The 18,203-nt window shown below is 36.1% G+C and overlaps 1 pseudogene; it reads left to right on the top strand.

Annotated features, from left to right (window-relative positions):
- The first annotated feature begins 789 nt into the window (after positions 1 to 789).
- On the top strand, positions 790 to 15,488 carry LOC131160767 (systemin receptor SR160-like; annotated as a pseudogene).
- Positions 15,489 to 18,203: the final 2,715 nt, after the last annotated feature.

Raw genomic sequence — 18,203 nt, 5'->3', positions numbered from 1 at the left:
TAAACCCATCTCTCTCTATTTCTCTTTATTCTCACCAAAAAATCATACAATCCGAAGCTTTATTCACTCCTCCATGAACAAATCTCACAAAGCCTAGGGTTCCTTCAATCAGTTTTCTTTGTCTCTCTGAATATGCCTCGCCTTAAACAAATAGCCAATCACGCTTCTTCATTAGGAAGGGATGAACAAAACATTGACAAATGGCTTGTTGTACCGCAAGCTAAACTTTGATATCGTGCTTCTCTCGGCTCCATAGATCCTATTCTAGGTAAGGTGTTGGATGTCTTCTTCCTCACTACTGAATTTCCAAAAATCCTTCCCTTATTCAAAAATATAGGATGGTATGATTTTATTATTCAACAACCTAAAGGCATCTTTCCACATCTTATTAAAATTTTCTATGCAAATTTGACTTATGAAAATGGGATCTTTTCTTCTGAAGTTAAAGGGAAGAAAATTATTTTGAATTCTGAAATTTTATCTCTTATTTTCAAAACTACTCCAGGAGAATTCAAATGTCCTACGCTCGCTTAGTCTTGGATCTTAGAACAAGGATTTACTCCCAAAACATTTCTCCCATTGATCATGGACAACAAACCCACCTATTTTGGGCATCCTCCTTTATATAAGCAACTTAGTTTGAAAGCTCAAATTTTACACAAAATTGTCGCCTATAACATCCTTCCCAAAGAAGGTTCATTTGACCACCTTTCATACATGGAGTTCTTCATCCTTTGGTATCTTCTCAAAGGCAAAAAACTACATTTGGTCAGTTTAATTATCAAATGGATGTGGGCCAAACTAGAGTCCTCCAGAGTTGTTCTTCCATATGGTGGTGTTCTTACTCTTCTTTCCGCCCACCTTCATATCTCCAATATTTCTGAATTCTTCGTGAAAAGAACCCGCTATGATTTGTTTAATGTTACCACCCTAAAACAAATGGGGTATGACAAAGGCAGTATGGGTTGGTACTTGAAAGCGGGCAGAACTCAACGTGCACCACCAGCAACAGCCTTAGCCTCAGCAGTAGCTCCTTCTTCTCCCACACAAGACATGGGATCTTCACATGATGCACCCTCATGGTTTTTATCTTTTCAATGAGATTTCTCTAGTTTCTAATCTGAAGTGCGCACCGGGCTTCAAAGTATCAAGGAAAAAGTTACCTTTCTTGATCAACACGTCACTAGAATTGAGGAATATAAGGCTAAAACTTCTAAGGGTGGCGATCCCATGGACATCAACTCAACTCCTCAAAGTGAAGCTAATAGCTCTGATGCAGAAACTGAGGACAAAGAAGAAGGTTTTGAAGGAGAAAGAGAATAAGAAGAGGAAGAAGGAACTGAGGAAGAAGGAGGCCAAGAAGAAGAAGAAGCAGGACAAGAAGAAGGTTTTGAGGAAGAAGAAGGATAGGATGAGAAGAAGAAGAAGATCATTAGGAAGCGACTAGCATGGATCACTAGCTAATATGAATCTTTTTGAATGTAACTAGAATATATAACTAGCAAACTAGCTAATGCTATAAGGTGTTTGCAGTGTGTTGGTTAGATTCTTTTTGTTGTTGTTGGTTTTTGCAACTTTTTGGATGTAACACCTCTTTATGTAAACACTTCCTTGTTGATTATAAATATGACTCTCTTTCCTATTACTTGTTCTTTTTGAATAATGACAAAAGGGGAGAAAATGTTGTTGGCAAAGATAAATACAAAATGCAAAAGAAATGAAATATGAGCAATATGCTAAAGTAATATGGTAAAGTGAACTTAAAAGACTTATAATCAATATGAGCAATATGGTAATATGGTAAAGTGAACTTAAAAGACGTATATTGACATGCTTGAATGATATGCTAAAGTGATATGTTTTCTTGTTTACTTAATTTTTTATCGGATGCTTATAGTAAGGGGGAGTATTTTTCAAAGAAACTCTTATCTTTGCTCCTTGTTTGTCATCATAAAAAAGGGTGAGATTATTGGCCTAACCGGGCTTTTCAATCAGTTTTGGTGATAACAAACAAAGGATGTTTTAACTTGGAATGGTTGAGTAATGGTGTTTCAAGTTTGACTAGAAAACAAGGATCATTGTGAACCATCAAGCTACATAAACTACCAAGTGATCCAAATGAAGCTCAAAGAAGTACTAGACTGATCAAAACATACGAAGCTAAAACCAGCTCAAGCTAAAATCCAAGGAATTTCAAAGCAAATATAAAGTGGATGATTTCAAGCTTAGAGTATAAGGTTTTAGGAAGAACAATATAAGTACTTCAAAGTTAAATATCTATTGAAATATCTTTTGAAACTCTTTAGGGGAATTATATGGACTTGGTGACCTATTTAAGAACCCCGGAAAATGTTTTGTAAAGGAATAAATAAAGAGAGCAAAAACATATTTTGAATTGGAATTGAAAAATCAAAAAACAAGTACCTTAGAAGACTGAAGTTTTTGCTCAGAAGCCTGAAGTGGCAACTTCAGAAGACTGAACTTTAAGTTCAGTCATCTGAAGAATTACTTCAAACATCTAAAGAATAAGTTCAGTCGTCTAAAGAATTATTGGTGAAAGACAAAAACTGGCAGAAGCACCTCAGAAGACTGAACTCTGACTTTGGTCGTCTAAACCCGACACTTCAGTTGTTTGACCCTCAACCTTGGTCATCTGACCTTGTACCCAGTTCAAATTTTTTAAAGACTAAGGAACTTCAAAAGACTGACCTCGAAGGTTCGATTGTCTGAACACTGTTAACAAGCAAATTTTTTAAAACTTTTAATTTTTAAATATCAGTTGCTTGTGCCCCAAATTTTCTAAAACTTGGGAAATACTCCAAGTAAACTTGGGCAACACAAAAACCCTTTTGAAAGCCTATAAATACATGGTTTTGCAAATCAAAATACACCAAGAATTGAAAAATCTGCTATAAGCTCTCTTGCTTTCAAAGTTCCTACTTGCTCAACTACTTGCAAACTGAAAGTGCTGGTATTTTGAAATCATTGATCATCAATCCCTGAAGTTCTACTTGATGATTTTTCATTTGGAGAAAAGGGATCTTGGTGAATTCTACTCTTGAGCTTCAAAGTGTATTTCACTCTTGATATTTAAATTTTGAAGTATATAGATTTGAATTGTACTAACTTGGACTTTGTGTGAGCATTCTCTGTACACATCCTCTTATTGTTTCTCTTGTAGTTATTGGACGATTCCAGGTTGTTGGATCGTTGACCGAATGAGAGTAAATCATTTGGAGAGGTGGGCTCTAGCCTACTTGAAGGAGTGATTGTAAAGGTGTTGTTCCGCCTGGTAAAGGAAATACGATAGTGGAATCCTTTGGTGGTTTGCCAAGGGCGAGGACGTAGGCTATGTTGAAGCTGAACCTCGTAAAATCTTCGTGTCTCTCTCTATCTCTTCCTTACTCTTTATTTTCTGCACAACATATTCTTGTGTATGCTAAGTGCAGATTGTAGGGTTTAAAATTCATATTTAAGGAAGACACTTGATATTTAGAAAGTACGTTTTAATTAACCTTTCGCACAAACCTAAAAGGGAGTACGTTGGTTAATTTGCGGAAATCTTAATCAAGAGAAGCGCAAATACAAGTTTCACTCAAAGCAGGTTTGCAAACATTTACAAGGTAGCTGACAAAAAGTTTAACAAATCTTGAATGTTTGTTTGAATTATATACTTTGGTTGATTGGATTGGGTGTTTAATTTTTCAGTACCTTGTGGTGTGTTTTTGGTTGTGGTTATTAGCTGATTGATTTATTTTTTTGTTGTTATATTAAAAACAAGTAAGTAGTCAAAAAGAGATTAAATTTTAAAATAAACCAATTCACCCCCCCCCCCTTCTCTTGGGAAAGCTATCCTAATTTCACAATTGTATATATTCTATAATCCCAAGAGGGGAGTGAATTGGTATTTTAAAATTTCTCTCCCCTAGGTCAATCCAGTAGCAGTATTATACAACCTATGGTCAATCTAAAGCAGATAATGAAATGAATTTATAAACATAGCTGAAATTTAAATTGTGCAAGTAAAATATTCAAGCATACATTGCAAAGCTAGTAAAGAGAGATAACACCAGATATGTTATTGAGGTTCGGAAAATGTGCCTACGTCCTTGCCTTGGCTCACAAGCACAAGGATTCCACTATGACTCACTTAATGGGTGGAGCGGCACCTAATACAACCAGGTTAAATTACTAGGGTTGACCTCAACTTTTACATTCAATCCTTCTAAACTAGATTATCAACCCTTCAAGCCACGCCTGGAATACAGCAAGTAATCAATACAAATTTTGTGTACAAAAAGATGTACTTCTCCAATAAGCAAATTTGTACAAGATGATAGGATATGATAAGCTTAATGTAGATTAAATAACTACTCTCAACAAAATGCAAGTATAGCAATCAAAATGTGAGAGTGTGTGTTAGGATCTTTGAATCAAGATAACAATATCAATCACAAGATGTAGTATCAAAGATCTTAAGTACACAAGCAAATATCTCAAAAATGTTTTACTTAAAAATCAAGCACAAAAGATATTTGAAATTAGTTTGTAAAAGTATTTTACAAACAAATAGAATACAAGCTCTTGAGTTTTGCAACAATAATGCAAGACTCACAAGCTCTAGAGAGTTTTCCCAAAGATGACTTATGAACGAAATCATTAGGGAAAACTCAAAACTTACTCTCAATAAAATCAATTTCAATCAAATACAAACAATGAGAGTGTAAGCTTATAGTATGTTCCCTAAAACACTCTTACTAAATGATTTCCAACACGGAGGATGAGTAAAAATGGAAGTAGTGAGCTTGTATGTGAAAAATGGGTATTTGAAAATTTAGAGAATATATTGCTAATGATGTTTGCTAATCATTTGTTGATTAAACCAAATGAGGAAGTATATATAGAAACTCCAAAAAATATAACCATTCGAGACTCATTCGGTATTTCTGAAAAAGTTAAGTAAGATTAATAAAAAAACAACCTCGATTTAACTTCGGTAAAAATTGAGCAACCCGACAATTTCGGTTGACCATACTAAGGGTTCGGTTGACCACTTTATGAGCTTCGGTCGACCATGGATTTTTTCAACAAAGAATAAGATTGACTATATTTGGGCGATTTTGAACCGTTCGAGGTTTGGTCGATCGACAAAGAATTTAGTCAGCTATTTATACAATTCAGTCGACCGTGGCCAAATAAAATTGAAAATTTGGTCGATTGAATAGTTGGGGTGACAGGAACGTGGAAGTTCGGTCGATCGTTGATGGCTTGCTCAAAATTTTTTTGGTCGATCGTGTAGAGTTAAACTATTGACTTTCGTATGGTTCGGTCAACCAAATTAATTACACCATAAAGGTTTGGTCAACCGAGGCCCTGTCAATGTTCATTTAAGGGCTTGATTTTTATCAGAAATGACCCATATTCATATGGGTATAACTTTTAAGTTATGGGGGACTTTTCATGTGATGTTTAGGGACCTAAAGTCAACCTATGGTCTTGAGCACTAAGTCCAAAAAATTCGACGTCAGTCGACCGAAAGTCAACTGAAGGTGATCCCAACGGTCCTTTGGTCAAACTATGGTCATTGAGTTTATCTGTCCTATCATGCATACAATGAATTAATTATTATAGACCATGATTAATATTAAAGATCCAAATTGAATGAAATATAAATTACAACAAATATATATGTTGGGTCTTCATTTTCTTCAAGTCACCACTTGCTTTCATATAACTTTGCCAATATGATCCGGCACACAAACTCAGCAAACATTAAATATCAAATAATTTTTCATAATCAAAATGGGATATGATCCATAAGGTCAACACAATAACTGTTGAGCTAATAATTGTATAACCATGTAAATAATACAAGTTATTTTTCCTTATTCCTTTCATCACCACCAGCGCATCTGATTTAATCTTTTAAGGTTCCATCTTTCAAAGTGATAGTGAACCCTTTAGATTCCAAGGCACCCAATGAAATCAGATTTTTCTTTCAGCTTGGAACATACCTAACTTCAGTTAAGGTTTTAACAATTCTATCTTGACATTTCAACTGTATTGATCCTATTATAGTTGTTTTACAGGTATTATCATTTCCCATAAAAACAACTCCATCATCTAATTCTTCAAAATTAGAAAATCATTCCCTATTGGGACACATGTGATAGGAACAACCAGAATCCAAAATCCATTCACTAAAATAATGTGATGAAGATGTTCCAATAAGAGAAAAATCTAACTTACTTCCATCATCATTGGTTATATAGCCATTAGAATGTGTTTTACCCTAATTCTTTTGCTATAATTTAGGACAAAATTTCTTCCAATGCCCTCTCTCATGACAAAATGTGCATACATCTTTAGCAGGTCTCCCATGAGATTTACTCCTTTTATGAGATTTACTTCTTCTTCCAGGCTTACTACTCTGAGAAAGTCCCCTTATTGTTAGTATTTCTGCTGTTTCCTTATGGACCCTCTGATCCTTCTTTCTGCATTCAGTACTAATCAATGCAGTACAAACAACATCAAAAGTAACTTTATCTTTCCCATATAATAAAATGGTGGTAAGATGTTCATAATCATCAGGGAGAGAGTTCAATAACAATATAACTTTATCCTCATCTTTCACCTTTTCATCCAAATTTAACGAATTGGCCAAAATTTTATTAAAAGCATTTATGTGGTCATTAATTGAAATACCTGGTTGATACTGGAAGTGAAATAATTTCTTTTTCAAATAGAACCGATTTTACATACTCTTGGTCATAAATGTATCTTCCAATTTCTTCTACAATTTTTTTACAGATGTCTCCCTCATAACACAATATTTTTTATTTTTAGCGAGACATAGACAAATCGTACCACATGCTTGAAGATTGATCTTTTGCTAATCTCTATCACCCATATTCATTGATTTATCATCCAAAGGAATATTTAATTCTTGTTGATACAAGATGTTCATCACCTTACATTGCCGCATACCAAAATTATTGGTACCATCAAATTTCTCCACCTCAAACTAAGCATTAGCTATTGTCTTTGACGATGATGTCAAAGTCGTTGGGGTTGGACTTCGTGTGGACAGAGTTTCTTTTATTGCTGCTCTTGTTTCTGTCATCTTCTATATATTCAATAGCAACCAATGAAGCAAAAGGCTTAGGATGAATAGTATGTATCAACTGTGTCTATTCTATTTTATCCTATGAAATTCCACTTTGATCAGGCCAACCTCTATGGAGCGACTGAACCACAATGGTCTCTAAGCACTCGCTTAGACAAGATTTTTCTTAAGCATTAAACGTGGAATCAAGAATCCTAATAAAGGAACATCTCCGTATCAACATTATTCAACCTACCTCTGATACCAATTGTTGCGTCGGGAAGCCCATTTGTGTCAAACATCCATAGTACAACTAATGCTATTGAATATATAAGAAAATAAAGCAATACAAAAACTAATAATAAAAGACAGTAAAAAAAATAAGACAAAAATGTAACGAGATTCGGTACAAAATTACCTACATCCTTGGGTGCCGACGATCAATCCACTACTTCTTAACAAAGTACAACTTTGAAGTGTGTTTTACAAATTGAGAGTTGAACTTTTTATATAACTTCAACCTCAAGTTCAAGAAACACTTCTCACCAATGTGGGATAAACAAAGAAAAAATTCAAAATAACTTTTCTATCAATGTGAAACTTTTCTACCAATGTGGGACAAAAAACAACAAATTGTTGAGAATTCCACTTGTGAAGTTTGATCCACATTGGAAAAAGTGAGTATTTGATAGGTGTTTATATCCATGGTGTAGTCCAAGATCCAATAAGCTTAAACTTTTGGGTCAAGTTGGTACTCACTCATGTGTATCAAGCACACTTATGGACTCCTTCGATGTTAATAAGTGGTATTAGAGCCAACGGTTCATAACTCTGGGCATGGGAGTGTATTATCGAGGTTAAAAAAGATCATCTAAGCTGCCAAGATGGATCCGAATTGGGTCAAAATGTGAGAGGTAGGATTAGTTTGGAGGCACCATTTGGAATACAATTTAAGACACATAAGACGACCCACTTAAGTAAATTGTTAGAGAATTTGTTCTGTAAGAAAGAAAATGACTTTGGTTCAATTGGGAGCAGTTGGAACTCACATGTGATGGAACTTCTGTTTAAAGGAGAGTAGTCGAAACTCACAAGTGAGTGAAAGATTATTGAGAATTCCAATTTTAAAGTTTGTCTCACATTAAAAAAATAAGTATTTGATGGATACTTATATATACGGTGTAACCGAATAAATTTAACATTTTTGTTCAAGTTGGTGCTCACTATGTGTATTAAACACTTTTGGACTCCTGTGTTAACACATAGCTCGGTCGCTTCTCATCTCCTGAGCTTAGATCTCTTGGAGTCTCCACTTGAGTTCCGCGAATCTCACCGGCTATGTTTCTTCCATTTCTGATCCCAATGCAGTGTGTTCTTCACTGATTTGGATCTTTCCAACAATAGTCTATCTGGGTCTGTTTCGGATCTTCTTTCAGGTCTATCCGCTTGCTCTGGTTTGAAATATCTGAATCTGTCGTTTAATCCGTTGGAGTTTTCAGCCGAAGTGAAGGATCCCGCATCCATCGGCTTAAACCTCAAGAATTTGCAGGCTCTGGACCTTTCTTACAATCGTATTTCGGGGCAAAACGTCGTTTCTTCCCTCTTACCGGCGGGTTGCGGCGAGCTGAAGCGTTTGTCTCTGAGAGGCAACGAGGCCACCGGAAGCGTTCCGTTCTTCGGTTGTGCTAATTTGGAGTACCTTGATTTATCTTCCAACAATTTCACTTCCGGGGTGCCCTCATTTGGGGATTGCATAGCTCTGCAGTATCTTGATCTGTCGGCGAACAAGTTCGCCGGCGAAATAAAGGACGAACTCTCTTCCTGCAAGCAACTCAGCTTCTTGAACTTGTCGAGCAATCATTTTTCCAGCGCTCCCTACCGGAACCCTGCAGTTTCTGTATCTTTCGAACAACGAATTCCAGGGCGGATTGTCGGTGAATCTTGCAGATTTGAGCTTGACTCTTGTCGAGCTCGATCTTTCGTACAATAATTTCTTTGGTACGGTTCCCGATAGTTTAAGCTCTTGTTCTTCTTTGGAATCTATTAACTTGTCAAGCAACGACTTCTCCGGCGAATTACCAGTCGATACTGTGCTGAAAATGAGTCAGTTGAAGAAGCTTGTCTTGTCAAACAACTACTTCGCCGGAGTCTTGCCGGATTCTTTGTCGGTGCTTACCCATTTGGAGACTTTGGATGTTAGTTCCAATAATTTGTCTGGATTAATCCCTTCTGGGCTCTGTCAATCTTCTCGAAACAGCTTGAAGGAACTGTATCTTCAGGACAATATGTTCACCGGATCTATTCCGGCGACTCTGGGCAACTGCTTGGACCTTGTCTTCCTCGATCTCAGCTTCAACTACCTCAGGGGAACGATCCCTTCTAGCTTGGGATCACTGTCAAACCTTCGTGACTTAATGATTTGGTTAAATCAGCTACAGGGAGAAATCCCTGAAGATTTGATGAACCTGCGGATGCTGGAGAGCCTTTTTTTGGATTTCAACGAATTGACGGGATCGATTCCTTCTGGTCTGAGCAATTGCACAAATCTGAATTGGATCTCGCTGTCGAACAATCGGTTAAGTGGCGAGATCCCTCCCTGGATTGGGCGGTTAAGCAGTTTAGCCATTCTCAAGCTCAGAAACAACTCATTTCAGGGTCAGATTCCGCCGGAGCTCGGCGATTGACAGAGATTGATATGGCTTGATCTCAATAGCAATTCACTGAGCGGCACAATTCCTCCGGCTCTGTTCAAGCAATCTGGCGACATCATCGCCGGTCTCGTCGCCGGAAAGAGGCTTGCTTGCATTAAGAATGATGGGAGCAATAAAGGGTGTCACGGAGCAGGCAACCTCCTCGAGTTTGCAGGAATTAGGCAGCAGCAACTGCCGAGAATTTCAACCAGAAGCCCCTGCAACTTCACCAGAGTCTATGGAGGTATAACCCTACCCACATTTAACAATAATGGGTCTGATTTTTCTTAATCTTTCTTACAATGTGTTATCCGGTAGTATTCCCGAAGAGGCTGGGACAATGTACAATGTTCAAGTTTTGAATTTAGGCCATAACAATCTCTCTGGTCCAATTCCCCAAAAGCTTGGGAGCTTGAGGAGCGTGAACATTCTTGATCTCTCCCACAATCAGCTCCAAGGGGTGATCCTTGGATCCTTGACAAGCCTTACATTGCTTTCGGATCTCCATTTTGTCAAACAACCCTCTGTGGGGATAAATCCCAAATCATTTGTTAGGAAATTAAATGAATAGAAATAGTATCACACAAATAAAATAAGAAATGAGAAAATAAGAATTAATACCAAGATTTAAGTAAAATATCTTCAAGCAAATTGAGGAAAAAATTACGAGTAAGAGTAGATGGAATCTACTATGAAAAATAATGATACAACTTCTCTCTAATTATAAGAGAAGAACAATGATACCTCTGTTTTGAATTAGAAGTACATAAATCTCACTAGAAACAACTGACTACAATAAGGACACTTTTTTTTTTAAGAGAGTATTTGATTTCTCTCTCTTTTAAGCTGGAGTTGGAGATGCTTAAGATGAATTGGAACTTCTAGTATGCATCTCTATTTATATTAGAGAGTACTGCCCACCTTTGTGTTGAATTTTTCTTTTCTACAGCACACCTTTGTAGACTTGTGTAGTCACCTTTGTAGACTTATGCAGCCACCAAATGAATAGTATATCTATCATATAAATAGTACAACAATCATATGAATAGTACAATCTCTATGTTGGACTTTGAAAGGTAGAAATGATTTTACAATTCAACATTCTCCTACTTAAAGTCATTTTTGAACTTTTTTTTTCACCCTTTCTAGTCTTGCCAGTTCCATGTCACTTACGTTTCTATTATGCCATAAGAGGATCTATACCATATGAGCTTGTCAGTGTTGATTGGTTTTATCATAACATCTGCTAAGTTGTCTTTAGTGTGAATCTTTTGCATGTCCACACTTCCTTCTTCCCCAACTTCTCGATTGAAGCGATACTGTACTCTGATGTGTTTTTTCTTGGAATGAAAAACCCGATTCCTTGCAATATGCAAGATACTCTAACTGTCACAATATAGAGAAATTTTCTCTTGATTGTGCCCAAGTTCTTCCAATAGTCTTTTAATCTATATTACCTCCTTGCACGTCTGCATAGCTGCCATCTATTTAATTTTAGTCGTAGACAATGCCACAATAGTCTGCAACTTTGATACCCAGCTTATTGCTCCTCCTATAAAAGTAAACACATAACTTATAGTGGATTTTCTTTTGTCAAAATCACCTGCAAAATTTGAATCAACATATCTCCTGACAATGAATTCTGATCCTCCATAACATAATACAACATATGAGGTCCCTTTGATGTATCTTAAGACCCTCTTCACAGTATTCCAATGCTCTCTACCAAGATTTGCTATGAACCGACTGACTGTACCAACTGCTTGAGCAATATTTGGTTTTGTACGAATCATAGCGTACATTAGGCTTTCCACTACTGATGCATATGGCACTCGAGATAATTTCATCCTCTCTGCTTCATTGTTAGGACTCATACTTGAGGATAATTTATAATTTACAGGAAGTGGGGTAGAAATTAGCTTACAACCTTGCATATTAAAACGTCGCAAGACTTTCTTCAAATAATTGTTTTGAGAAAGTCAAATCTTTTTGTCTTTTCTGTCTTGATTAATTTGCATCCCTAAAATCTTATTTACTAGTCCCAAATCTTTCATATCAAACTCTCTAGCCAATTTTGCCTTCAATTCTTGGACTTTTTCTTTGTTGCGCCTACAACCAACATATCATCCACATACAACAATAAAGTAATGAAATCATTATTATCAAACCTCTTGTAGTACGTACAATGGTCTACACTGAGTCTGTTGTATCTGAGGCTAATTATGAAGGAATCATATCTCTTGTACCAACATCTTGGCGCCCGCTTTAAGTCGTACAGAGATTAGGTTAACCTACAAACCAAGTTTTTTTTTCCTTTTTCTTCAAAACCTTCTAGTTAGAGCATGTAAATCTCTTTTTCAAGTTCTCCATGATGAAAAGTAGTTTTCACATCTAACTGCTCTAGATATAAATCAAACATAGCACACATAGCTAATACAGTTCTGATAGTAGTAAGTCTAACAACTGGAGAAAATATCTCATAAAAATCAACACCTTCTTTTTGAGTATGCCCTTTCACTACCAGTCTTGCACGATATAGTTCCACCTGATCGTTGTCATCTCACTTGATCTTGTAGACCCATTTATTTCGAATGGTTTTACGTCCACGTGGTAATGGAATAAGCTCCCATGTATTATTTTTGTACAAGACTTCAATTTCTTCCTACATTGCTCTCATCTAAAAAGAAACATTAGTGCTACTAATAGCCTCATGGAAAGTTGATGGTTCTTCATCTTCTATTAGAAGACAATATGAAGTATTGCTTGCCATGACATAATTCGAATGTCATGATGATTTCCTTGTTTCATGTACTAAATGTCGAACTTTTATACCATTGGCCTCATTTGGTTATTGTTCCTCATGCTTTGGTGCGGTTTTAGAAGAATTTTCTTTTCTTCTATCTGATCAGTAGTAGTCGTTTTTGAAGTGCTATTGTTTTCTTTATTTTGTAGTTCATTTTCTGCAAAAATCACATCCCTGTTGACTACGAACTTGCAATCAGTGGGATCCCATAGGTGACACCCCTTGACTCTGTTAGCATAACCCAAGAATATGCATTTCCTAGAGTTTGAGTCCTGTTTAGTTCTTTCCTGAACATTATACATTACATATGTAGGACATCCAAATATGTAAAGGGAAGAATACTAGGCTGGTTTACCAATCCACATCTCCATCGGTGTCTTCAAACCAATTGTTGTTGACGGTGACCGATTTATCACATAATAAGCGGTTCTGACTGCTTCAGCCTATAATGACTTGGCTAGATCGGAAGTCTTCAATATGGCTCTAGTTTTTCCAATATGGTTATGTTCATCTGTTTTTCTACACCATTTTGTTGAGGTGTATGCACAACAGTGAACTGCCTTTAAATACCCTCTTGCTTGCAAAATAAAATAAAATCGTTGTCTTTATATTCTCCTCCATTATCTGTCCTTAAACACTTGATTCTTTTTCTAGATTCAAGTTTCATTTGCGCTTTGAATTCTTTGAACACTAGAAACACATCTAACTTCCTCTTAATTGGATACACCCATAATCTCTTGGAATAGTCATTAATAAATGATACAAAATAATGTGCTCCTCTTAGGAATGGAACTCGTGATTCCTATACATCAGAATGAATTAAGTCTAGAATGTGTTTGCTTCTAGCAGTAGATTGATTACGCGCTTAAACTACGTAATTAGGTATTTTAATTCGAGTATTAGAGTTTATATTTTTAATTAAATACCTAATTACTCTCAATATTCTAACAAAGTGTCCTATTTATAATTTCTGAATTTTATTGAGCAATTTATAAATTTTTGGCATTTTTTTTTATTGCAGAAAAATTCTCGTGAGCCAAAACCAGCATTAGTTTGTAATTTACGCATAACTTTACCGTCCAAGCTCCGATCGAGACGATTCAAATTTGTAGAGAAAGACAAGAAGATTATCTACAACTTCCATATTTTGAGTTTCAAGAGAAACGAGTTCCAAGAGAGTCAAAACGAGCCGTGTTAGCTGAGAGATAAATGAGAAAAAAAAAAAGGAATATATATATATATATATATATATATATATATATATATATTACCTGATGTGACTTGGCCATGCAGGCCAGGTCAGGTCAGCTCGCAAGTTGTAGGGGACCCCATCTCTCCCTCTCCATTTATCTATTCTTTTTGCTTATTTTGAGAAGGCCGCGGGGGGCTCCCCCTTTCCCTGCCATCTCTCCCTTCTCTTCCCTCTCTTCCTCCTTCCTTTCTCCCTGCGCTTTCTTATTTTCTCTCCCTTTTCTTTCGGTCTTTCTTCCCGGCTGCTGTTTTTTTGCTCTCTCCCTCTTCTTTCTCTTACTTTCCCTTAGTTTCCCTCATTCTTCCTTCCCCCTCAATCCCTCTCCTTCCTCTGCTGCAGCCGACCACAACCACCACCACGGCCCGAAAGACCCTCCTACAACCACCTGAGAACACGGATCTCTCTCGCTCTCTCTCTCTTCTCTTTTCTTTTCTTTTTCTTTTATTGTTAAGATGATCTTTATTTTATTTTTTTTAATTATTGAAGTGAGTTGAAAAAATTAAATTTGAATATTATTTAAATTATTTTTTTATTAGTGTAGATTAGTTATTTATTTATTTTCGCTAGTAATTTTAGCAGTGAATTTAATTCGCATTATTTAATTATTTTAGTAAGGTATGGTTTGTTTCTAAAATAAAATAAAAAAAGAAATAAAATGCAAAAAGAAAAAAGGGTGTTTTTGTTTTTAAGAAATTAAATTAGTTGTTTTTTTTTTTTCAAGATTTAATTTTTTATTAAAACTCGATTTAGTTAGGGTCGGTTTTATCAGAGTTCGTATTTTTATCGTGTCTGTGCATGTGTGAGTTCATTATTGTGTGTTTTAATTACGCGTGTTTTAATTATTGTTCAGTTATTAACGTAGGGTATTCGATCTTGCTATTTAGTTCAGTGCATGCTAGGGTTAGGATTTTAATTCGCATGTTCGTTTAATTTGTCGAAGGAAATCTCAACTAATTTTGAAAACCCCGAATCTGAACTAAGTTCAGGACCCATTTTCGATTGGGAGAATGTAAAACTTGAGATTAAAATGCATTCACTGAGGAAACGATCTAACCCTTGAACTGAGTATTACACGACATAACTCTTATACTTGGAATAGCTTCCGAGCTGCTTATTTTTCAAGTGAGCCAAGTTTTTGGCGCCGTTGTCGGGGATTGTCGATTTTAGTCTCAAATTAGCCTTTTTTTTTTCCGTCATTTTAATTAGTCTTATAAAAAAGAAAAAAAAAAAAAAAGACAACAAAAAAAAGGAAAAAAATTGAGCTTGGAAAAAAATAAACAAATAAATATGGCTGCACTTACACTGCACACGATAATGGACTTTTTGCAGCTTGAATATACCACTGCACCATCTTCCACTATTTTGCCTAATGAAGAGCTTGATTTCATTATGCAGCGCGGGAGGACGTCATTGCTACCCCAGTTCTACAAGACGGAATCTGAGTGCCCTTATTAGTACCTGTGCGAGTTCGAGTTAACCTGCAATATGTTTTTCTCTTATGTTAGAACTGATGAATCTACTAGACTGCGTTTATTTCTTTTTCTTTTTTTTTTTTCAGGATGGGGCACAAATGTGACTTCATTCCTTAAGACCACACTCTATCACTAATTGGGCCGATATAGAGTACAAATTTTTGCATATGTTTTGTTCCTTATAGAAAACTCAATTTTTGTAGGAACAAATTATTCAGTTTGTGCAGCAGGGTGACGAAACATTTCGGATTTGTTGGGAGCGATTCAAGGATCTCCTAAGTACTTGTTCACATCACGAGTTTGACTCATGGAGGTTAGTTGATTGTTTTTATACTTCTTTTACCCCTTATTGAAGCACTTTGTACAGATCATGTGCAATGGAGAACCCTTTAGCAAGAATTCAGATCAAGTACTATCATTCTTTTATTACTTAGCTGAAAGTGTCCTACAGTGGTACACGATACAAGCAGGCACCCATGACAATACATCCTATTAGCACAACCAGTGGTGGAGATGCATATGAACCAACATACTACCCAGACAACCCTCCGCCTCAATATCAGCTACAACAGATCGCTCAGAGTTGTGCGCCGTTAGGACTTCTTGATGATAGCATGAGACAAATGGCGAATATGCTCCAACAGTTCATGTAGACTCAAGTCAATCATTATAATGAATTATGTGATACCATTAATGCGATGAGCACGCAGTTGGACATCTTAGAAGAAGAGGAATTGCCCATGGAACCTCAGTTTAGTCCTCAAGAATACCAGCAACAACAACAAATACATAATGATTCTCTTGAGACAGTGGAGCCCACCAATACTTTAAGAAGCGGGAAAGAAATTCCCCAACCTAAGATGCTTATCGTCGGACAACCAGTACTTTCGGCATCGAAAGTTGCAGCAGAAACAGATGAAGTCGAAGAAAAATCAGAGGAAACTAGTCTAGAAGTGAAGTAGTTAATAAATAAGAAGGCTGATACTAATAAGGAGTATCAACCTGTGGTACCCCATCCTCAAAGCTTGGAAATCGTGGAACCGTCACTCCTGACTAAATTAAATGTCAAGGAGCCCAATGTAAAAGTAGATTCCTGCAGTGGTACGATAGTTGGTACACCCAATAAAGAGAGTGAGTAGACTGGTGAGAGTCTAATTTTCAAGGAACCAAGTAAAACTTTTAATGCTAATGCTTCTGAAGAACTAAAGGTAATTGTTCCAATAACTTTTCCTCAAACACTAGTTCGTAAAGAAGTAAATATCTTGAAAAATATACTGAATAAAGACTATTTTTTGTTAAAACAAGAGAGTCGGTCTACACACGTATTGTCTGGTATTTTGACGAGTATTAATTCATTTAAGGCTAACTTTTGTGCAGGTATAAAGACTAATCCATTGTGGCGACTCAAATTTGGAGACCCGCTAATTCAATTTATAGACCTGCACCCAACAAATAAAATTCCTCTAGAGCCTCCGACAGACAATTGTGATATTCTTCTTTTACTTCTTTTCATTTTGTTTTACCTTATTTTATTTTTAGTTAGTTTTCAGGTACATTTTCTTATATTTTAGTTTTCCTTTTCCATTACTTCTCCATTTAGGTATATCCTACTCTTCTCGTGTACAATTTTTCTATTTCTCATATGCTTTCACATTGAGGACAATGTTCCACTTTAGTTGGGGGGGGGGTGGACATTTGTATATGACACTGTGCATGTATACGTACTGGGTTTTATATTTTAAAAAATTCAAAAAGAAAGAAAAAAAAAAAAAAGTAGTGAGGAATTACACTGCATTATGTCATGCTTAATGCTGACTTATACCTTTCACATACTTGCATCTAACTTAAGAATTATACACTTGAGCCATTTATGCGTAATTTCTCTTTATATGACTTTTTAATTCCATGAAAAATTGATTAATAGTACACTCGTGTTAATCTGACTATATAATTTTTTGTATTTACACGGCATCTCATGAGACTAAATAAATACATTCACGTGATTCATTACACTTAAGGTTGCCTGGGAGTATTGAGAGAACACCCGTGGCGACCATGACACTTTGTGAGATATTTTTGAGTTGTTTATCATCCTTTTGAGTGTCAACATTAAATCAAAGTTCATGAAACTCAGTTCTCTTTTCTTCAGGACGATCCTTTGTATACTATTCTTTGTTTTTGATTTGCTAGCCTAGAGGTGACATCTAGTGGGGAGATAGGAACTGAGGTCTTGTAGCCTACTCAAGATGTGAAGGCTGAGCCACCCCTAGAAATAGACTTAGTTCATAGACTACCGTTTGAGCTTAATTCTCATTGATGTTATAAAGATAACAAAAGAAATGTAGTGATTGTCCTAATTGATCAAGAAAAGATAGAAAATAAAGAATCCGCAAAAGAAAGAATAAGAAATAGAAATGCACATGAAATGAAATGCTGCTGCCTGCTCCACAAAATTACCACAAAAAGTCAAGGACACGACACATGCTTTCCACGTATGAAATTTCTTCAACCGTTTAATGCTTCAGATTTATTCACATCAAGTTTGTAAATAAGTTGATCTACGGTGGTCTCGGTTGAATACGGAAAATAGGTGAGAAGATGCTAGGGTGAAGGATCTGACACCTCATAGATAGGCTAGATCCTTCTTAGACTAGTCCACTCTATATACTTAACATTTGTTCCTTTCAGTATATGGGATGTTTGATCGCGACACTCCTCCTCACATATGACAAGTGAACCTATTCTTTTTGAGTATTTTTGAGGATATATCAGTTAGGCTGAGTCAAAGCGACTATTTTGTAGGTATCCATTGGTATCATAGGTGTACTAAATCACACACATCACACACACCTCGAAAGCTTACCTGTTTATACTCGAACTT

Source organism: Malania oleifera, chromosome 7, assembly GCF_029873635.1.
Source record: "Malania oleifera isolate guangnan ecotype guangnan chromosome 7, ASM2987363v1, whole genome shotgun sequence".
In the NCBI taxonomy this organism is placed as follows: domain Eukaryota; kingdom Viridiplantae; phylum Streptophyta; class Magnoliopsida; order Santalales; family Ximeniaceae; genus Malania; species Malania oleifera.
This window is presented reverse-complemented; position numbering and strand designations above follow the sequence as displayed.